Source organism: Onychomys torridus, chromosome 9 (genome assembly GCF_903995425.1).
Source record: "Onychomys torridus chromosome 9, mOncTor1.1, whole genome shotgun sequence".
NCBI lineage: Eukaryota > Metazoa > Chordata > Mammalia > Rodentia > Cricetidae > Onychomys > Onychomys torridus.
This window is the reverse complement of record NC_050451.1, coordinates 30,305,603-30,328,382: the sequence shown is the minus strand read 5'-3', so window position 1 is coordinate 30,328,382 and position 22,780 is coordinate 30,305,603. Positions and strand designations below refer to the sequence as shown.

The 22,780-nt window shown below is 52.0% G+C and overlaps 1 protein-coding gene across 5 annotated transcripts in view; it reads right to left on the bottom strand.

Annotated features, from left to right (window-relative positions):
* The window catches only part of Zmiz1 (zinc finger MIZ-type containing 1), a 120,047-nt gene extending 97,653 nt beyond the window's left edge, over positions 1-22,394 (bottom strand). For 4 of the 5 annotated variants that reach the window (XM_036198640.1, XM_036198644.1, XM_036198643.1 and 1 more), the window contains exon 1: positions 22,317-22,394. The gene's annotated coding sequence lies outside the window, so the exon portion shown is untranslated. Of the gene's footprint in view, positions 1-22,312 lie in introns of all 5 variants that reach the window. The other variant, XM_036198641.1, reaches the window with a different exon arrangement.
* Between the last annotated feature and the right edge of the window lie 386 nt (positions 22,395-22,780).

Here is a 22,780-nt window from a genome sequence, read left to right as displayed (position 1 = left end):
ACACACACACACACACGCACACGAGTGTAGTGCCTGTGGAGGCCAGAAGAGGGGGTCAGACCCCTCATCCCCTGGAGTTGTATAGTTACAAGTGATTGTGAGCCTCCAGAGGTGGGTGCTGGGAAATCAATGAGTTTTTAACCAGAGTCCTTTCTAGCCTTTAGAGCAGCTTCTATCTGCCTCAGTCTATCAAATTTTTCAAAAACTGTATTTTTCTTTTTAAAGGAAAAGTATCAGAAGGGAGATTTGTGCTAAAAGTGGCAGACAGAAAACAACAACCATTGGGCGGTGGTGGTGCACACCTTTAATCCCAGCACTCGGGAGGCAGAGGCAGGTGGACCTCTGTGAGCGCAAGGCCAGCCTGGGCTAGAGTGAGTTTCAGAACAGCCAGGGCTGCACAGAGAAACCCTGTCTCAAAACACCAAAACCCAAACACACAGAAAGAAGGAAACAAGAAGCAACAGTTCTCATGGCCTAGACCTGGAAGGGATCCGGGGAAGCGGTCAGACCACCTGGCACTCACTGCTGAGGAACCAGACCTGGGAAGGGTGGGTGTGGGCAGGGAAGAACCTTGAAAGAAAGCCCTAGTAGACCTGCCCAGGCCTGGGAGCTCCAGCTGCCGAGCCTCTCAGCTCCCCTGGCCTCTCACAGTCCCAGTTGGCCCTTGCAGGTGCCGGTCTAGGCTAGGCCACATTCAGTCCACAGCTGCCACAGTGGGCTGCCGGGAGCTGCCAGCTCCCCGGGTTGGGCTGAATGCCCATCCCAAGGGTGACAGGAAGGAAAGCTCCGTGCCCACTGTGAGACAGCCATGCTTTCCCTGCAGAGCTGTGACCCCAGGGCTCTGGGCAGAAGTCTCTTTTCTCTCAAGGGTTCCAGCCCCCATCATACTGTCTAATATCTTGTCTGAGCTCAGTGAGTGTCTGGGTATGAGGGTCTCAGGGGACCCAGTCACTGCTGTCTCAGCTCAGAGGCCCTCTAGGGATAAGTGGAACCTTACTTCCTGCCTGGCGACTGTGACGAGAGGTCCCACCACATGCACTCTGTGGTTCACAGAGCACTTGGGTGTCCTGACCTTCTTGTCATCATGCAGTCTTAGATAGGCAGAGTGGCTTAGTGGTAAGGGCACTAGGCCACTGGGTTCAAATCCTGCCCCTGTTATTTGCTGGCCTCTGAGCCCTGGGCTCTTCTGCAAACATGAAGTGGTGACCCAGCCACCCAGACTGCTGGGCTCACTCAGTCAGTCAGTTACTGAACAAGAATCTGCATCTAGCCGCAACTACTAGTTCTGTACAGGCTCCCTGGCCCTCGGACAATATCCGTGCAGGGAGGAAAAAAACAGAAGCCTGGCGCCTGCTGAGGAAGACTTATATGCCATTACTCTGAAGGCTAAAAATTTTCAATCTGAAAAAAACCCCAAAAGCCTAGCTTTTAAGCCTGCTTACTAAATTTTGCAGTAGTGCCTTAAAAAAGAGGCTCAGTTTGTAAACTGAGGCTGCTAAGAATGGATTGGGGGCGCTACCCCTCAGTAACTCTCTTTTTTAAGATTTATTTTTATTATTTCAATTGTGTATATGTGTGTGGGGCATAAGCCCACAAATGTCAGCACCCACAGAGGTCAGAGGTGTCAGACTCCCCTGGAGCTGGCACTACAGGCAGTTGTAAGCTGTCTGACATGGGTGCTGGGATCGAACTCAGGTCCTCAGGAATGAGCTCTTAACCACTGAGCCATCTCTCCAGTAACCCCTCCCCACATCCCTCTGGAATGAACCACTCCAGGGGCTTGGAGGATGAACAGGGACTAAAAGTGAGGCATGGCCAAGCCCGCCAGCTGTAATACTAGGCAGAGGCACTGAGTGGGAAAGGCTCGGGCTGTAAAGTTTCAGTGTGTGTAAGGAATACAGCAGGAGCTCCGAGACTTGTGAGGTCTTCAGGCAAGGGTACCCAAACAGAGCCTATCCAGGGAGGCAATGTCTGTAGTGAGGACAGGAGGCAAGAGAGGGTACACTGAAGTAAGTTAAGAGAGGGTCAGTGAGTGGCTGTGATCTGTCTCCCGGAACACAATCTCCTGAGGCCATCCTGAAGAACTGAGGCCCTGGTCAGACGAGACAAATGTTCTATGTTCTGCCCTCCTGGAGAGATGGCCTCTACATGTTCCAACATGGCTCTGAACACTTGACATTTCCACAGGCATTGAATCATAAGACAGACACTCCTTTTCCTGAACACAACTGAAAATTCCATAGGCATGAATGTCCCCAGATATTGAGATATTGAGAAATGCTAACCTATGAGGCATGCCAGTGGGGTACAAAGGAAAGAGCAGAGGCAGAGGAGGAGACACAGAAGAGCTGGCAGCAATCAGAGATGGCAGAGCTACCAGGGTGGGTGCAGGACGAACTCGGTTTCACATGAAGATCTGAACCCAAAGTATCTCTGGGAAGAGAAGCCCCAGGAAGAGCTGAACCCTGGGGCCCTGGATCCAAGACCTTGAGAAGCTTCATGAGTGCCTGCCTCTCGTGGAAATCCAGACAGCTCCCCTCTGCAGCAAGTCTGGCTTAGGCTGGGAGCAGAGGTCCAGCCAATTCCTGAATGGGCAAAGGTCACAGGAGCTGGCTAAGGAGAAGACTAGATCTGCTGAAGCCAATACCCTTCCTTCCCCCACAAGAGCCAGGTGTGTGAAGCCCAGTGGCCCAAAGATTGAGGGCTTTCTCCCCAAGGCTGTGGGAGGGGTGAACACCCTGCAGCTTCCACTAACTTTGAATAATAATGAGAACAGGTGCACCTTAGCTACCACTCTCCAGGCTCACATTTGACATTTCCTCCTATGAATTGTAACAAGGCAGCCAAAGGCAGGATGACTGCTGCCATCTACTGATGGGGCTGGCTGCTCAGGCAGGGATGAATAAAGGAGCTTAAAATCAGATCATAAAACATAGTGCTAGGATTTGAACCTGCACATGGTCCTGGAGCCAGGGGCCAGGACAACTCAGTCCTAAAGATCCAGCTCAGGGTAGGATATATGGACAGGGGTCCATCATTGGGGTGCTCCTGTTTTTTGTTTGTTTGTTTGTTTGTTTGTTTTGTGGGGGGGCAGTTTCCAAGCACAACAGCCCATGTGCAGTGCTATGTATATACACTTGACTTCTCTGGACCTGTTCCCTTAGCTGCAGAAACCTTAGACAGCTCTATACATCATGTGCACCCCAACAAGCTTCTTCAGGTACATCTTCCGTACTCTGCCATTGGGATGGGTCTCACTGCCTGTACCTTATAGTAAGCAAGGCTCAGAGAGCTTACACAACCTTCCCAAGGACATAAAACTGGTGTGTGTGTGTGTGTGTGTGTGTGTGTGTGTGTGTGTGTGTGTGTGTAACTGACTGACTCACCTCTGGCTTAATCCCACAGAGGCAATGGCTCCTTGTCTGGTAGCACTCTACAGCAGAGAGGGACTCTCTGGAGGCTTCCTGCTCAGCCCGTGCCCATATTACCAGGTGACTCAGATGCTTAGTCCCTTGATTCTGGCCTTAGTGGGAGGAGGGGGCTGGGTGGGATGATGTCTAAGGGATCCTCTAGATTTAAAGAGAATGATAAGATCATGGAACCCCTGACTTCTCGAAGCCTAAAACACAGGTGAGGCAGGGGAGCTGCCCAGACACCTGCTGGTTATGCCCAGCATGAGGATGAGCCCTGGAGGCAGGGTACCCCACAAGCTTTCTGGAGAAGGGGTCCAGCCAGGCTCCAAGGGCCAAGGAAGGAAGGGCAGGAAGGTAAGGCCTGCCCTGTATATGAAAAGACAAAGCTCAGGGGCTGATTTGGCTAATGCTGGCTGATCAACCTGGCAAGCACTAGGGGTCTTTGTTAAAGAAGGTGCAGAATGAAAACATTTCTGGGCTCCCATTATTCACCATCTTTTAATTAACATGCCCTGTGGCCTTGCGTGATCCCCCACTTCCGCTTAGTCTTCTAAAAATCCCGAAGCCCATTTCTGACCTGTGATTTCCCACTGCCTTACGTCTCTATAAGCAGTGTTTTAGCTTAAGTGGCAGTTGCATATTAATTACAAAGTTAATTATGTGCTGTGTAATCATGCTGTAATTCATTAGTTTACTCTACATTCTGAGAGCATCGTGCTAATAGCGAGAGCTGACAGGGCTTCAGGAAGACCCATGCAAACCTAGATTGAGGATGCAAAGGCCTGGGGACCCCTGCTGTGCGTCTGTGCCTGGATTGGTGCTTCACATGGCTGGGGCTTGTGGCCCTTGCTTGCCAATGGATGGGCACACTTCCTAGACCACATGCTGTCTGCAAATCTGAAGGAGAAAAGCCCAGTAGGGGCGTGTTTGCTTCCTATGGAAGTTCAGGGACAAGAAAGGATTTATTTAAAATTACTTATGGAACAGGGAGTCACTTGTAGGTGACAAAGTAACTCCGCAGATCACCAAAACAAAATGGGTCCTGGGGGCACAGGTCACAGGGCAGGCTGAGGATGGAGCATCAAGTCCCAGCAGAAGTTGGGGTGGGGAGACCCACACTCTAAGGGGGAAGGGTCTGGTGGTTGTTTGGACCAAGGGCTCTTAATAGCTTCACTCTCTTCTACTGAACCCTAAAAGCCTCTAACCACCCTCTAGCTAGTCTGGTTCCTTCTCTCTCTGCCTCCCTGCTTTGTTTAGTCTCCATTCAGCAGTGCACAAGGACAATGGGTCCTGCATCAAGATTCTCATTAGAGACTGGTGTGGTGGTGCACACCTTTAATCCCAGCGCTGGGGAAGCAGTGGCAGGCTGGTCTCTGTGAGTTCGAGGCCAGCCTGGTCCACAAAGCGAGTTCCAGGACAGCTAAGTCTGTTACACAGAGACACCCTGTTTCAACCCACACCCACCAGCCCCCCACCAAAAATCTCCTTGAAGGATCTGGTAATGTCACCATAGGCTCAGGTTCATCTATGACCTGGGTGGGTAGAGTACAGGGTAGGAATGAGGCACCCCTGCTCACAGCTTGCCAGCTCTGGAATTGTTTCTGGCTATTCCTTCTTATAACTCGCTTTCCTAAGGCCCACAACTGCTGGCCGCTGGAGGATCACAGTGACCCTCCAATGACTTCTAAAAGTCTATGTGAGTAAAGACAGGCCTGCCCTCCCCCTCCAGCTCTAGAAACCTGCAGGTCAGATTTCAAACCCCTGTTGCAGGAGGGGGACAACCAAGGCTGTGACCTGCCCCCGGACATAGCAATCTGGTGGCCAAGACCCTCTGTTTTCCAAATATAAAGCTGCTTGTTTATTTTTCCTGACAGCTGAAGGGGAGAAAGAGGTGGAAGGCCTTTCCCTTCTGGCTCCAGTCAACAAGAGCAGAGAAAGACTCAGATCCCCAGCTGGCAGGAGAGGAAGATAAATAAGAAAAACAAAACGCGGCCTTGCACTACAATGGAATGTTTTAAAGAGAGGTGGAAAACGCAAGGTCAGGGGCAGATCTCATTTTCTGGCATCTCCTTGAGCTCAGGGAGGAGGCGGGATGCTGTCGCCTGGGTGATTTCAGGGGCAATCAGTTTTGGAGGGAACTCATTTCGGGGAGCACAGGGAGGGGCTGCATCTTAACAGCCAAAGCACCAGTGTTGATTTCCTTTCCAGGGAATACTGGTTTCCCTGGCAACAGAAAAGTCCGGCCTCCAAAGTTCTGACAGGGAGGCTAGGCTTGGCCTGGGGTGCTCCCGACAATTATCTGAGGCCAAGGCTTCACTGTCCTGCTTGCCCCAGCAGTGAGCTGGGAGAGAGGGGCGTAAAAGTGCCAGCTCTGCAAAAATACAGTCACTGCTCCCTATCTCTCCCCCACCCCAGCACTTGTGCAAGCGGTTCCTCAGCCCTAGATTCATTGCTTCCCAGGGCTTTATGGCTGAGCAGGTAAAAATGCCAGAAGCAGCTTGGAAGGGAGCCCACGTTGATAGCACCTGTGGACCCCAGGAGGCAGTAAAGGTGCAGGAGTGGGGGCCAGCAGTGGGCCATTAAGAGCTAGGCTTTGTGCGTGGCACTCATGCTCTGACACGGTGAGAGGACCTGCATGGGAGCAGGGCAGGTCTCATTTCCTCTCTCTCCATGCTTGCCTACAGTTGCTCCTAGATGCCCCAGATTTAAAGCTCCTTTTTTTTTTTTTTTTTTTTTTTCATAGAGAAATATTACAAGGTCTGGCCTGAGAAGATGCCATCCATGCATCAGTTGCTGGAGGAAGGAGAGGAGCCCCATGGGATTTGCAGAGCACTTATCCTGAGGCCACCACCAGGTGCTGGGCTAAGGGCTTGACATGCACTATCTCATTTAACACGCTCTCCAGCTGCCTGGCAAGGCAGGAACAATCATCCCTCACTGAAAGGAGTGGAGGGATTATATGACCTGCCCAAGGCCACCCAGTAAGTGCATGGCACAGCTGTGACTCACACCTGCCCCTCTCCAAGGCCCCTTCTCACAGAAGAGGCAGGAGAATTGGGACGAAGAGAGACAATGTGGCTAGTGCTTTCTTACACCATGGTAAAAGGGAGACAGATGTTCCTAGACTCTCTCTTTGGCTTTCCTCCTCAGAGCCTTCCCTGGTACTCTAAACATCTGCACACTGTCCTCCCACAGGAAGACAGGCCACAGAGCAGAGTCACCTGGTGGCTTCAGAGCAAGGCCCCAGTCCCTGAGCCCACCTCCAGCAGGCACAGCAATGACCACCACATCCAAAGGGCTTCTGACTGCATCTTTCCTGGTCACAATCCAGCGGCCGGAGAGTTAACAGCTCATAGTGGAAGGGCTGGGGGCTCAGACAGGGCCAATGCATGCTGATGCCCAAGCTTTCCCAAAGCTCTCACTATGCATTCTGGGCTGTTTTAAGCATTCTGTACATCGTATTTTATTTTATTCTTTCAACTATGCTGTGAGGTAATAGCATAAGTAGCTTCATTTCAGAAATGGAGAAACAGGGGTAGGAACTTTGAAAAGCCACACAGCCAAGAGCACGCACACAACCAGTAAGTAGCATAGCCAAGAGTTGAATGAAAGTTCACACACGAGACACCTTGCACATCTCAGTCTCGTATCTCTGGCTCTGGGACCCTGTTAGGACAGGTGGCAGGCAGGGACTTTGAATTTTTCCGCCACAGTATCCCACTCCCTTAAGAAGTCTTTGCCATGTTCCAGAGAACATCAGATAGGGATGGTACTTGTGTGTGCTTCCGTCTGCATGCTCCTGTGTGTGCTTGTGAGCCTCCAGCTTATGCTGCATGGAAGATGTGTGTGCCACTGATTTATAATCATCAGAGGAAACAGAATTGCAAATCTCATCCACAAATCTTCCTTATCGGGATGCTTGCAACAAGCAGACACGTTGTGAATTCCCAAGAACAGGCAGGCCTCCCCCTAGCCTTGGTCCCCTCCAGCTCTCTGCTCCCCCAGGCCTGTGGGGAGTCATGGGTTGGCTCCATGAGGTCCCTCTGGCTGCCAGCAGAAGTCCAGTTCACACAGGAAGTGGCAGTCCATCAGAAATGCTGGCTCCCCAGTGGTGTAGTCTGGGAGAGCTCCAAAGGCCCCTCCTGGCTGCCTGAAGCATGCTGGCTGCCCTGCTCCACCCCCTTGCTGTTCAGATGGTGAACAGGGCCCTAAGTTCCAACAGCCAGAAGAGCAAAGACACCCCCACCCCCACCCCTACCCACGACAAGCATCACAGTCAGACAGCAGCAAGGGGCCAGTAGCAGCTCAATCAACTCTTCTAACATGACCCACATAACCCACGGTTGAGCCTCCAAGAGTCTCTTACATGACTTGGGTCCCAGATTTGAGCACAGAGATCTGTCTGAGTCAAGAGATCTGGCGCTCAGAACCATCCTACCAGGTTCCTTGAGACATGAATTCTTCAAGTCCTCAAGCCCCTTAGGGGTCCTTAGCCCCTATCACTGGCATATATATTTTACCTGGATCCTTTCGAGGGCTGGGTCACCTCACAGGCGTGTAGACCCACTCTAATTTGTACTGATGGGCCACCAGGAGGTTCTTTTGATCGCACGGAGTGCAGTTTACACCATCTCCTCCATGCTTGCTCTCTGTCCCTGAGACCAGAGAGTGGAAGGAGAGGCACAAACCAGGTGAGGTAAACCAGTCAGGGACAGGCTCCCCCAGCATCTTGGGATGCCGAGAAACCAGCATGAGGCTGCCTGTTGGGTACCAATCTTGGCTTTGCTTTAACCAGGCCGGTCTGATCAGTCTGATGCCCTTCTGAAGTTTTGTCTTTGTGTAGATGTGTGTAAGTGTGTGTGTGTGTGTGTGTGTGTGTGTGTGTGCATGCATGTGCTGGACAGATGTGTAGATATGTGTGTGTGTGTGTGTGTGTATACAGAGGTATAGGTGTGTGTGTATAGAGATGAGTAGATGTACGTCTGTGCACATGTGTAGATGTGTGTGTGCATGTACAGATGTGTGTGTGTGTGTGTGTGCATGCATGTGCTAGACAGATGTGTAGATGGGTGTGCATTTATATGTGGAGGTCAGAGGGCAACCTTGAATGTCATTCCTCAGGTACCCCCGACCTTTTGTTTGAGACAGGGTGTTCACTGGCCTGAACTCTGCCAAGCAGGCTAGGCTAGTGGTTAGTGAACTCCAGGGATCTGCCTATTTCTGCTTTTCTTCTCACCACAGCTGGGATTACAAGTACATAACACTGTGTCCAGCTTTTTATGTGGGTTCTTGCGATCTGAATTCAGGTCCTCAGGCTTTCAGGGCAAGGGCTTCACTGACTGAGTCACTTACCATTCAGAGTTTTGTCTTTTTCAAATCTGGAAAATCTGAAGCTAGGTTTGTCCTTGGGCTCATTGAGAGGACTAAATCATGAGAGTAAACAGAGGCCCTGACCTTCAGGAGAGGTGTGTACACACACACACACACACACACACACACACACACACACACACACACCAGTCAAGTTGCAGGAATCCTCAGCCAGGCCCTACTCCCCATCCCTCTTCCTGTGAGGTGTATCTGTGTATCTCTCTGGTGTTACACCAGGGTCCTGGCTCCTCCTCCCCCAGGCGCCCTAAGCCCTAAACCTATAATCCCCAGCTGGGAAAATGACAGGCTTGCCCAACAACCGCCCTCCAAAGGCCTGTGGGTGCAGAGCCAGGCTGTAGCCCTGGTGGTGACTAGGAGGAGGGCCCAGGACACACAGCCATGGAGTCACGGGAGGTCAACAGCAGGAGAAGATGCCATGGGGAATGGGATTGTGGGGAGGGGGAAGATGATGGACAAGGCCCAGGGTGGGTCAGCAAAGGCTTGTCACTCGATCTGAGGCTAGGGGATGGAGCCTCAGCCAGGAAGACTCAAGGCACAGGCCTCAGATCTTGAGGCAGGGTAGCCAGACCCGGGGGCACAGTCAAGTGCACTGATTTCTGGCCTGTCCCAGGTGTCCCTAGATGGGCCCCAGAGCCTGCACTTGAGAACAGCCTGTGGGATGGGTTTGCAACTTGCTTGGGAACCCTGAGTGGCCTCTCTGCAGTCTTTCGTTTAGCTATACCCCACTTGGCAGAAGGGCGGGCATCTATGGGCCATCCACTCTGATTCTGGCACCTCCCCCTTCCCCGCTGCCTATCTCCTTAGAAGTAATATGCCAACGTGTGGGTGGGGCCACAGTACTGGCCCCCTGTTAGGGCTCAGAACAAAGAATTCAGACCTGGATCACCCACAATGGTTCCTCCCCACCAGGAAAGGTCACCAAAGAACTCTCAAACCTGGTACTGTCAGAGCTATCACCTGCAACCAGTCCTGGTAGGGAAGCTGTCACCAGCCCTGGAGAGAAGGTTGGCTCTGGATCTAAGACCATGAGGTCTCTTGGCCCATCACAATGGGTACTAAGGGCCTGGCTTGGAAAAGTGATGTCCCATATCAGGCTGTGTTACCCAGATCTCCCATTCTCCCATCTGTGTGTGTACACACACACACACACACACACACACACACACACACACACACAGTAGCCCTGGACAAATCATTTCCCTTCCAAGGCTTGGTTTCTCATTGAAGTTAACATAGTAAGAGGCAGGACACAGAGGTGGGGGCGAAGCTGGGCTGTGAGAGCTGTGGTGTGTGCACAAGGGGGCCTGGCCAGGGTGTTGCATCTGAATGGGGTCAGCAGCGGGGTTCTGAGTGGTTCTGTCTGATGTCACTGTCCCGTGGGCATAGTCCCTGGAAGCAAGGCTTTGGTGGTGACCCCTGTGTCTGGATCCCACAGAAGGGACATCTGAGGCTTCCTGGTAAGACGAAATGACATTGATTGCTTGGGGTTCCTCAGGATGAACCGCTGGAGTTCTTTAGAGAAGCAAAGGCTACAGCAAAGGCTAGGCTGAGCACAGAATGGTAGGACGGGGCTCATCTGGGTGTGGCTATTTGGGGGTTGAAGGGAGGGAGCATCCAGGCCCCAGGTAGGGAAGGGCCCTTATAGGCACCAGGATACTTGGCTCTGGAAGGGTCAGGGTCAAGGGATAGACTAGCTGCGGGGTGGACCTGAGAAGCCACCTCCTAGCCACCAACACCTGCCTTGTCTTATTCAGACCTGGAGAGCCAGCCTCCCAGAACAGTTATGTTAGCAGCTTTCTGAGCTATCATAATCTATCACTGGTACTTTGGTGTACTCTAACCATGCACCCAGGAGGCCCGGGGAGCCCCTGGGCTGGTCTCTGCTGGGAAGTAGGTCCACTGAGTGGCTCTGGATACGGGCCTGCCACCATCCTGGCACCTTCCATGAAAGGGACAGGAATGAGGGGCAAGTTAGGGAAGGATGTTACTGCCTTCTCAATCCCCCCTGCCTCTCCCCATGTGAGATTGTTGATTGGAAGCCAGGGGCCTCAGAAGAGGGTGGGTGGCATAAATGACAATTGTTTCTGTGGCCTGCCCACCCCATGTGCCTGCTCACCCGCTGCCGGGTCCCCACTTGCTTCGGTCTCACCAGCCCCTTCCCTGCCCCCTTGCTGGCCTGAGATGGCTGTTGCCATAGCAACCCTGCTCATTCAATCCGAGGATAATGAAGCCAATGTGTTTTTCATTCCCATGAGCTAGAGAGCAAGAGCAGCGTGGCAGGGTGGGGAGGGGGGGTTCCCCTCCAACCCCTCCTTCCCGGGGAAGGGACAGCAGGTGGGGCCTGACTAACTGAGGGTCAGACACTGGCGTGTAAGAAAGGGGCAAACCTTGATGCCAACAAGCTTTCAGTCCATCATGGCAAGCATGGGCTGGGCAATGGCAGCTGGAATGGCAAGTCCTTCTTGCCAACAGTCAGATGAGAAGTGGCTTGATGCCATAGAGAGCAAGTAGGGTGGAGGAAACGGGCAGAACAGGGCTCTGCTTCTAGCTCTGTGACCCCAGGCTGCTCTGCTCACTTCTCTGGTCTCTCGTTGGGACAATCAAGTCCCCTCCCCCCAGCTCTTTTCGGGACCCAGTTCATCGTCTAACCTTCTGTAGTCCCCAGCGATTCAGAACCCCTGTCTTCTAGAAACTTGGAGCTGAGGCTGGCAGCCACATGTGGTGGCACAAGCCTGTACTCCGAACACTCAGAGGCTGAGGGAGTAGGACTAAGAGGTGGGGGGTTATCCTGGGCTATATACTGACTCTGGGTCCAGCTTGGGTTACATGACATCTTTAAAAAAACAACAACACTCTAACAACAAACAAACAAACCCTGCCCATCTGTTGAAATACTTCTGACCTATTGCTACCAGCAACTATCTCTTTAGGCTACTGCTGGGGCGGAGGGACTGCACCCAGTAGGCTCTTTATACGTGTGTACCTCCCTTTTCTTCTCCCTCCATGTGTATCTCTGATGCAGCTCAGAGACAGCAATGCTTAGGAAATTTCCCACGATGACTCAGTAGTCAGCTGCTCTGACACCTCGCTGTCCTTTGGCTCTGGGCCTGCCCATTCCTCAGGAAGGGAAACCAAGGCCCGAGAATGGCTGGCCTGGTCAGCAGGTAGGGCTGTCTTGAGGGAGTGGAGCCATATCAGGGATCCGTGGCCCGCATTCGCCACCCTTCCAGCCTCCCCATCCTTCTGAAGGCAGGAAGCCAAAAGCACTCCTGCAGAGCCTAGCCCGTCTTTCCCGTAACTCAATCACCTGGGAGGACAGTGCCCCTCTGCCTAGCCAGGCTGACAGATGAGGGGGAGGCAGAGGAAGTTTGCCAGGGAGCCAGTGGGGGCAGGGAGGCCAAGGTGGAAAAATCAGAGCAGGGCTTGAAAAATGAAGAAATAAACCTGCCAGGAGGGAGGCAGCCTCAATCTGTCCTCCATAAAGCTGTCCTAGGGCCACCAAGGACGTCGATGGGTGGAGGGGACCAGAGATAGCTCCTCCTGGGACCTCTGCTGCTCCCACAGCCCAGCTGGCCTCCAGATCTGGCTTGGTGAGAATCTTAAACAGGGGGTTGGCTGGCCTTCTAGGGTAGAACGGGTGATGGGGGGGAGTAGGTGTAGGGAGCCTGAGCTCTTTGGCTTTTTTTTTCTTTATTATTTTTTTCCAGAGCTGAGGACTGAACCCAGGGCCTTGTGCTTGCTAGGCAAGTGCTCTACCACTGAGCTAAATCCCCAACCTGCTCTTTGGCATTTTTTAACATTTTGTATACAGTAGGCACTCAGCATTGGCTTCTGGACCAAGTGAGTGAAAGATGGCATGGTTATGTACTGTAGTCAGCTAACAGACAGAACCTGGGCACAGCCTAGTGGGCTCCAGGGGGACCCACAGGAACCTTCACTGCACAGATAACCTGGTGTCAAACTGCAAAGCAGAACCTCTTGGTAACTAGCACCTAGGCCCAAATAAATCTATCTTCTCTAAGAGGCTTCTTTGCAGGACGGGACACCTCATGGCATCGTTGGTAGCACATATCCTAGTCAGTCTGGGCAGGGGTAAATTCACTGTCAAGTAAGGGGGAGTGCCCTGACCTGCCCTCAGCCCCTCCACTGTGCTGTGAAGACTCCTGGTTTCCAGAAATAATAAGTGACTCCCCCACCTCCAAAAATCTGCTCATGACAGAAGACCAAAAGGATCTTAGAACACAATCAGAGAGAGAGAGAGCTGAGCAAGAAGGCTTCCTTGGGCAGGGTCGGTTCAGTTCTGTTTTATACCTCTCACTTCTGTGACTTTCAGGCTACAAGCAACATGTATTACAAAGGAAAACAGGACTTTATTCAAATTGAAAACGTTGCACCCGCTAAATGCTGCTGACTTCCTGCATTTATGGGATAAAGTCAAAGAAACTCAAGTTGCATCTGGCAGTGAGTGAATGGCACAGACTCTTTCTCTGAGACCTGCAGGCTCGGACAGGGGCTCCTGGGAGGACCAAAGACTGGGTCAGTCTTGTCTTTGCTGTGTGACATTGGTCAAATGCTCTGTACTTCTCTGTGCACCGCTGTGCTCCCTGACCTCCATCTTCTCACTTCACAGGCTGCGTGTGAAGACTAAGGGGTCTTGGCATGTTGGATATGAACTATAAGTAAGGCACAGAGAACTTCTTCCATGAGTGTGCCTCTGTTGGGATAGAGGGCAGCTGAGGTCCTCCCCAGGCAGGGTGGAGGAGTCTGGCCCTGACTCAGGAGGCTGGGGACAGCTGAAGAGCCACTGTTTACAGTGGAAACAGCCTTGGAGCAGGCTCACTTTTCCACTGTTTTTGTGGCACTGCTATGGGGCGGGGGGGGGGGGGGGGGCACTGGTGGGGGTTGGGTGGGGGTGGCGGGGGAGGGTAGGGGTAGGGAGGCAGGGCTTCCTGAGATTGGGGGCCAGTTTGCCAAGGCCACATGGAGCCTGGCCCTGTGTTGGCCTTCAGCAGGAAACAGCATGTTTTCATTTCACAGGTCCTGCTAGGCAGTGTGTGCAGGCTGGGCTGCACATGGACTCAGCAGCTTCAGTCATGGGTACCCAACACACTGTACACTGCTAGCAGCTAAGCACTCAAGACCACTCCATGGACTGCAATCCAGATTGATGCCAGCTATGCCAGCTGACCACTACATACTTGCATGGCAGTCTCCATGTCTAGGAACAAAAGAAGGGTCCCACTGTCTCCCAGAGGATGCTCTTGTTCTGATCCTGGTGAACCACTTCTGGTCTCACACATCGTCTGTCTTCTCCCTTTGGCTTGAGATCAGAGACATGCAGGAGGGGCCTCCCTCAGGAAAGCAGGTGCAGACTGGAGCCATGGCAGGTATAGGTCAGAGCTTTGCATTTACTGCAAGAACCCTGGGTTTTTTCAGACAAAACCTTCCCAGCCCCAGGCCCTCATTTCCTCCAATGCAGGAGGTATAGGATGCTGAAGACATGGATGGTTGCCTCCTCAGAGCCCCTGGTCCTTAACTTCTCCAGAATTATCCATTTGGCCTATCTCAAGGGGCTCTGCACCATCCTGGCATCCCATTTCTGATGAACAATTTGAACACGCTAATTCCCACTCTCACTGGACTTGCATTTTAAAGGCCAGGCTTGCAAAAGGGCAACTCTGCTACAGAAAGGATCTCCAACATGAATATCCTCCCATGGAAACCCAGAGAGAAGTGGCCTCATGTTCTTCTACTAACACATTTTCACTGGCTCCTCACTGCCCATTAACCAAAGATGTGCCTAGAGGGCCTTGTCCCATGACACGCCTCCTATGAGCCCCTATGGAGTTACAGCTGAGTGCTCCGCTATGGGACTAGCTTTGGCTTTCTTCCCAATGTCTCACCAGTTCAGATGGCCTATCTCTGTCCCTGTCATAGGGTCTTTGGGTCCCAGGCAACCCTATAGCTGACTCACTTTGTTTCAGCAGCTATAGTAAACTGGGTTCATTAACTATCCTACAAGATAGTGGTTGTGGTGATAGATTCCTAGAGCAGTGTTTGCTATATAGCCCAAGCTGTCCTCAAACTTGAGATGATCCTGGTTTGGTGTCATTCTAGGCTTAAAACAAATGTCCATGAAGTTTAAATTAGATGGTGCATGCAAAGTAATTGGAGCAAGTATTAATTAATACAACTACCAGTAAGGCTCCCCAGCACACACCAGATAGTTTTAAGCAGTCACACGCACACCACACTGTGATGCCATGATTAATAGCAAAGACTGGGCCTTAAATTTGGGTCCAGTGGCCAGATCCTGGCAGCTCGTGCCTTTAATCCCAGCACTTGAGAGGCAAAACAGGAGGATCTCTGTGAGTTCAAGGCCAGCCTGGTCTACATAGTGAGTTCCAGGACGGCCAGGGCTACAAAGACAAACCCTGTCTCAAAACAAAACAAAACAAAACAAAACAAAACAAAACAAAACAAAACAAAACAAAAACCAAACAAACAAAATTTGGGTCCAGTGGTCTTGTATAAGTCACTTGCTCTCACTATTTAGCCATCAAGGTAAGGTCTTGAAATTCTTCTTATTCCCTTCCTCCTTTGCAGTGATTGTCTTGGTACCAGAGCTAGGAGGCTGTCCTCTGCCCCTGTGGTCTTTTATCTGTTTTCACAGGTGCCAGTACTCCGACTTCCTTTGTCTTCCCAGCCTAGAGGCCTCTGCTGAGGGAAGCCTCAGCTCATTCTGGGGGCAGAGGCGGGAAAGCTGGGAAAGACAGAGGGTCTGGTGTCAGACAGTGTGTCTCCCTCGGCCCTCTGTTAGCAACATCTAAGCACCTGAATTATCACACTGCCTAGAACTCAAGGCTGGAGATCACTTACTTCTGCTATAAGGGGCTTGTTTCCAGGAAGAGACTCTCTCTAACTACACCACACACACACACACACACACACACACACACACACACACACACACACACACTCACTTCAGAGGCCTGAGCTCAATAGTAGCCCACAGAATCTAACTCCAAGAGACAGCCCAAGAGTTTGCTTTTAGTCCAAAGTCTGTGGGGGCCCCTGCAAGCTGGCTGGGAAAGTGCTGCTAACATACTCAAGTGTCAGCCTAAAATGTCCTGCTCACAAGAGGAGTGGTGTGGGTGTGGGGCAGGTGTGTATGCACGTGCGGGTGCGAGGGTGGACAGTATGTGTGGAGGGCAATGTCTTCATAATGAGGAAACCTCACTGAATGTTCCTGTCTGGTGGAGGGGTATCTCTGTTGGGACAGGAGTCCAGGGTCTCCGGTTCACAGAGGGGATGGGATCTTCCCAGCTGTTGCTATGCGCAAGGATGGAATGAACAGGGGTCAAAGACAGACCACCCGGTTCACACTGACCTGGCTTCTCAGTGGCAAAGCAGGGACTTGAACCTGGCAGCTTTGTCCCTATAATACACATTTTAAACCAGCGGTCACATTACATCCTTTATCACCCCTAAACCTAGGGGTAAAACTGGCATTGAGTTTTCCAGTGACCAAGAAGCCATTGGAAGTCTGAGGTGATGTGTATTAGCCCTCTTGGAGGCCAGGTAGGACAAGCCACACAGCCTAAGGATGCAAGGATTATCCACAGGGGAATAACCTACCGCGTCTTCAGGTTTGACTCACCAGTCTTTCAGGGCCACTCCTTGCCAACCCAAAGCTTTTGGACACAAGAGTGTGGTGACTGCAGAGTACAGAACACTGGAGAGAAAGGCAGGGTGGAGGGCCTTCAAGGGGAAGTCTGGTGGGGACAGGGCCTCTCAGAGGGTCATTTTGAGCTAGACTGTCCTACAGAGTAGCTAGGTGCAAGGCACCGAGGGAGCAATCCACATAGATTATCCAGCTGAAACAGTCCCCCAGGCTCAGAACTGAGTGTCCAGAGATGCCTCAGGGACACAGCAGAGGGTCCCTGACATCCTGGAGGAAAGATATGCTCCTTCCAAACAAACTGCAGAGGATGAGACATGCTGGATAGGAGACATAGGTGTAAGCTTCAGAAAGACCCAAGGCCCCACTCTCTATGAAGCAGCACACTCTCTGGGGGTGGAGTCACCCTGGCAGCCAGAGTGAACAGATGCCACTGGGACCACATAGAGGCTACTGCCCCTTCCTTCTCTGTGTACTGCCATAGACCAGAACTGAGGAACCCATGGAGGGACCCAACCCTAGGAATCAGGAGCTGGACAGGCAGATGTGTGCCTTGGATTACCAGTACTGTTTCCTACAGAGCCTACACACAGCCTCAGAACCCCTTCTTTTTTTTTTTTAAGCTGAGGATCGAACCCAGGGACTTGCACTTGCTAGGCAAGCACTCTACCACTGAGCTAAATCCCCAACTCTCAGAACCCTTCTTAACTCAGTCCTCCAATCACTGAAAGAGCTTAACAGATGAAGCCTTGTTGCCATCCCTGGGAAACTGAGGCATATGGGCCCTCTGAGACCCTTTAGCACTGGAGTGCCAAGAACCATGTTGAGAATGTGGCTCAGAGCAGTAATTGCCTTTAAATCCCACGAGGCTAGAAGATGACAAAGTCAAACCTGTCTGCACTAGACAGCAATGTTTGAGGCTTGCCTGGCAGAGCAGGAAGAACACACACACACACACACACACACACACACACACACACACACACTCAAACAAACAAATGAATGAATAAATAAATAAATAAAAATAAAGGGCTTGGAGTGTAGCTCCTTGGTAGACCATGGTAAGCTGCTTACCTAGCATGTACAAGGCCCTGGGCTAAATCCCTAGTACCTCAAAGGAGAAGACAACAGACAGCTGGCTTAAAGGAACATAAAACAAGGAAAAGCCAAGAGATTGGGGTTCAAGGGCTTTAGAAGCAGGGTCTGTGAATCTCAGTGGGCAGGGAAGGGAAGGGGGATTTCAGCTCAGCATACACTGAACAGTGAAAAGAGGCAGGCCCAGAGGAAGCCCTTCAGAGGGGAGTGAGCTGGCACCTGAACCTTCCATGGCTCACCACACTACTGGAGCAGAGGCAATTGGGAGAGCTGAGCAGAACCGGTGTGTGCAGCCCACCAGTGCTGGGGGAGGGGCTTGATGGTATCCAAGAAGCCTGACCTGGGAAATACCCTGCCTCTAGAAATCGCCCCCCACTCAGGCCAGCAGGGTTGACCCTGACCCCAAGAAGTGAGTTCCCTTCTCCCCCTTTGGCTCACAAAGTCTTCCATGACACCAGCATCCTCCACCCTCCCAGGTGCCTGAGAGGAGGGCACACCCTTGGAGCATCTGCAGTTTAGAATGCTTGTTTGAGTTGAGAGGCATGGAGGTCAGACATCCTCCTTTCCTGGGAGGTCAAGTCTCGACTCTCTAAGCCCCCTATTTAGAAGCTGAAAGGGATGAGGGGGCAAGACCAGAGGCATGGGTCTATCTATGCCTGTACTGGCTATTTGGGGCTAGGAGGACAGTCCCCACCTACCTGAGCTCACTGTGGGAGATGGGACAGAATCCACATAAGTCTCCCCTCTAGGCATAGTGTGTTTCTATCCCAAGCATATCAGCCATAATCCTGCTGGCCTCATCCACCTTCATGACCACAGGCTCATGCTTTGCCAGGCAGGCCTTGGTTCTCACGCCTAATTGAGGAAAGCCAGACCCCCTCAAGCCTGCACTGGCTGCTGTGTCCTCAAGAGCTACAGTGGTGGCTGAACAGTGAGAGCTGTGTGTATTAGCAAGTACACGCCAGATTGAGAAGACTCGATATAAAAAACAGATGTGAAACATCTGCCCTGTGAACCCCATAGATTATCATTCCGATACACAATCAATGTGAAACAATGTGGCAGGTCCCACAAGGCTGTGATGAGGGCACAGGAGAGGAGGAACCTGGATTTCGGAAGAGAGAGCAAGTACTCAGGGTCCTTCAGAGACAGAGGTCTAATCTCGCCTCATACAGGAAGCATGGATTGAAGCAGGCACCTAAGAGGTCAGTATGCACAATCTGGAAGGGGACATTGCAGGCTATGAACCTTGGTGCAGTGTGGGAAGGCATAGTGAGGCGTAGTGGTGCTCTAGCCCAGGGCACTGGTAGAGGCTGGTCTGTAATGTGGCTAGGAAAGGAGGCAGTGGCCAGATGGTAGCAGCTACCATGACAGGCTGACCATGCCAGGCACACAGTAAGCATTCCCACGAAGATACTAGCCAGAGACTCTCCTGTGGGCGACCACGTTACTGACACTCCTAGACCTATAGATCTCTGCAAGCTCACCCTCCAGCTCACCTTCCCTTGGGAGAGAACAATTTATTTATTCATGAACACACACACACACACTCCCACCGGCCAGCCGGTGCCTGTACACCTCACTTCTAATTATAGCAAAAATTTCAATAATGCTGTAGGGAAATGCCAGGTTTCTGAAGACCCTGCCAGTAGGTGTGGGTCCCTTGTCTTCATCTGGGCTAACAGATCCTTCTCCATTCCAAGTGGCCAGCACGGCAGGTCCCAAACTCCAGGGTGAGGATAGTGCAGTCCCACCCCCAGCCACATAGGCAATGCTGCCTCCTAGCCTCTATGAATGGCGAAGTTGCCCTGTGGACCCGTGCTGGGCCTTGCACTATAGCCCTTGGCCAAGAGCAACCCCTTCCTGGTTTTGCATATCAGCTTCTTCAAATACCTGCTTCAAGGGAGAAACAGAACTAGATAAGCCAGGCCAAGATGGGCAGTTCAGGACCCCAGGAGGTGTCAGCTCTCTGAGACTGGAGGAGAAGGACAGAGCAGAGGAACTGATGGGTGCCTAGCAAAGAGCAGCTCTGGTGATAAAGGACAGCAGAGGTGAGGAGGGACTGGGCTCAGCTGGCCAGCCTGGGGAGAGTGCCATGCTAGGGAAGAGAAGGCCATGTGTGCTTGGCAAAATAAAGCCAAGGAGAAAGATGGAGACAATGCAGTCACTGGGGGTTGGGAGTGGGGCTGGGGGTGGAGACAGAGATGGTGTCAAGTCACACCATCAGACCAGCAGGTGGGGCCTAGGTCTGAGACCCTGCAGACACTATTCCACGAATACCCAGTGCATAGCCTGTCCACCACAGGGCGAGTCCCAGCAGTTGCTACTGTGGTGCTGCATTCTCCCAGGGTGATCTTCCTGTGGCCCTTCTCCAGGGTCCACTGTGGGGAGCATCATGTTCCCACAGCCTGAATGCCCCCAACACCCCAACTCCAGCAATCACGCTCTCTTGATAGCTCAGACTCCTAGAGGTTGACAATGAAGAGGCGAAGGGGCTCTGGTCCTCCTGCCCAAAGTCCAGCGAGCCAAACTGCTTCTGTCATTTAGAAGGTGACTAAAGTGTCCCATCACCCTGCTGTCACTCCACACTGTAGAACTACATAGCCTGTGCCGCCATTTTCACTGATGCCAGCTGGTCTAGTCACTCAGTAATGTCTCTGGGGCAGCCACAGTGTGCTGGGCACTGGGTCACGGTCATGAACACGCCTATCTCATCAGCATCTATCCTTAACCCACCTTACAGTGGTGAACCTGAGTTCAGAGGGAGGCAGTGACTTCCCAGGGTCACCTGGGTGATGGCCAAGAATGGGACTCCTCCCTGCTGCAGGTGCTGACCACAGCTCCTGGCTGCCACCCCCATTTGCTGTTTCTAGGACACAGAGGTATTGATTTACCAGCCCTACTTTGGAAAGGCTTTCTTTTCTTTTTCCACCAAGGCTTTCTGTTCCTTACACTTTTTCTTTCTTTTCTTTTCTTTTCTTTTCCTTTCCTTCCTTCCTTCCTTCCTTCCTTCCTTCCTTCCTTCCTTCCTTCCTTCCTTCCTTCCTTCCTTCCTTTCTTTCTTAGAATAAACTTGAAGCCATTCCCATGATTAATACCAGCTGCCTAATGCTCTGCCACTGGCAATTTCTGGAAAGGGAATGAATTACCTTGAAAAACATCCGAAAAGAGAACCCACCATGAAGGAGAGTCAAAAAGGTTACCTAGCAGTTAGCATGGATTCCTCTAGCCAAACTGGACTGCTGATAGGCCCCACTGTGGAGAGAAGCAATATGGCTAGCTCTATCACAGAGAGGTATGTGCAGCCTGCCGGGGAGGAGGGCAAAGCCCCTGGCTTCAGAGAGCAGCACAGGAAGGCTGAAGAAGCAGAAATGGAGGTGGCTTGCCCTGCATATATGTAGACCCTTCCTGGTCTCTGTCCTCTGACATTACATGTTGCTTAATTCCTACAGAACTGAGTTCAAATCCCTCTCTACCACTTACAGCTCAATGGGTCTCTGGGAAACAAGGCAATATAGAAACCTCCTCTAAGGGATCTCATTGGGGGGTGGGGAGAACTATGTGTTCCAAGAGTACAACCCAGGTACCAGAAGAGCCAAAATTTAACACTACCAGAGGCTTCTAAGCATTCTAGCAGGCCTGTCTGCCATGATGGTGATGCCTATGTTCATCTTGGGATAAGAACATTCACTCTTGCCATAGGGATTTGACCCACTACAGTCACACAGTTGAGAAGCAGAAATCTGGGGCTCCTGCAGCAGACAGGGCCATAGCCCCCAGTTGAACTGCTGCTTGCCGGTCCTGCCCTGGGACTCCTGGAACACCGTACTCCACCAAAAAGCTTCAGACAGTTGGGCAGGGATCTCTCTCTACTCTCCCAAAGTGGCCTAGGGCCATGATGCCCTGAGACAAAGGGCTCTGAGCCAATGAGCATCTGTGTATGGCTTCTGAACCCTCTGGGTTGAGAGCCAAGGAGTAAATAGAGATTACACAGGTACCCTTTGGTGTAGAGCCAAGTGTGATCAACCCTGAAATGCCATCCTGGGATGAGACACCCTGGTGTCTAGGCCAGCTCAATCCTAAGGTTTGGTCCCTGTCATTCCCAGGAACTCCCTGAGGGGTCTAAGTTCTCCATCAGGCCAGGTGGCCTGTCTATTCCCATGGCACTGGCAGGTCCTCAGAGGAAGGGGATAACGGGGAGCGAGTCCCAGGATCCCTGAGGAAATAGGCAATATGCTGCATACATTCCTTATCACGCCATCCCCATTTGACAGATAGTTAAAGCAAAGTATAGAGCAATTGTTCAAAGTTCCAGTGGACAAGTGCCAGAGTCAGGCTCTGAAGTTAGCAGTGCTCACCGTGGCAGGCTGGTGACTCACAGCAGTGAGCATGCCTCTATGCCATCCAGGCCACCCTCCTAAGAGGGTCCTGTGTCCCATGGGAGCTCAGGGTCACCAGTGTGCTTATAAGTATCACTGTGCCAAGGCTGGAAATGCCAGGCTTGCATCCAAGCACTCTCCATCCTGTCTCAGCGACTACTTGAGAAACATCAAGGCAGAGGCCATGGGCATGAACTATAGGGAGCACTTGTCAGGACACAATGACGTTCAGTGAAGGCAGTGGCACCAGAGCCCACTGTGAGGGCTGGGAAGCCCCCATGTGGCTAAGACTAACCCAGGACCCCCAGCCCTGCTGCTCATCTGCTTCTGGAGCTCTCAGCAGAAACACGCACCTACCTCCGTGAGCCAAGAGTTGCTCGTGTCCCTGCACTGGTCGGCAGCTCCCAGCCCCTCCACTTCACTCAAGGTCCATCCTCCTGCAATGAGAGGGGATGGTTAGTGTGTCCGGCTCCTGCAGGGCCTGCCTGGCTGATCACACTGTCACAACTGTTACCAAAGGGAAAACTTAACAGGCAGAACCAACTGACAGATGGGAACACCAAGGGGTGTCGTGGGGTGATGCAGGCAGGTCCAGACACCCCATTTCTGCATTTCTGCATTTCTGTAGACTTCAGTTTCCCTGTCCAAAGGATCTCTCTCTCTTTCTTTCTCTCTCTCTCCCCCCCCCACCCCCGCCTTCCTAGAGGATCCAAGAGGAAGTGGTGACGCTCACACCATTCACCCCATGAACCCGGCATGAACAGAGCACCCAAGCTGTGATAGTGGTTGCCGCTTCAACAGCTCAGAACGAAGCACTGCAA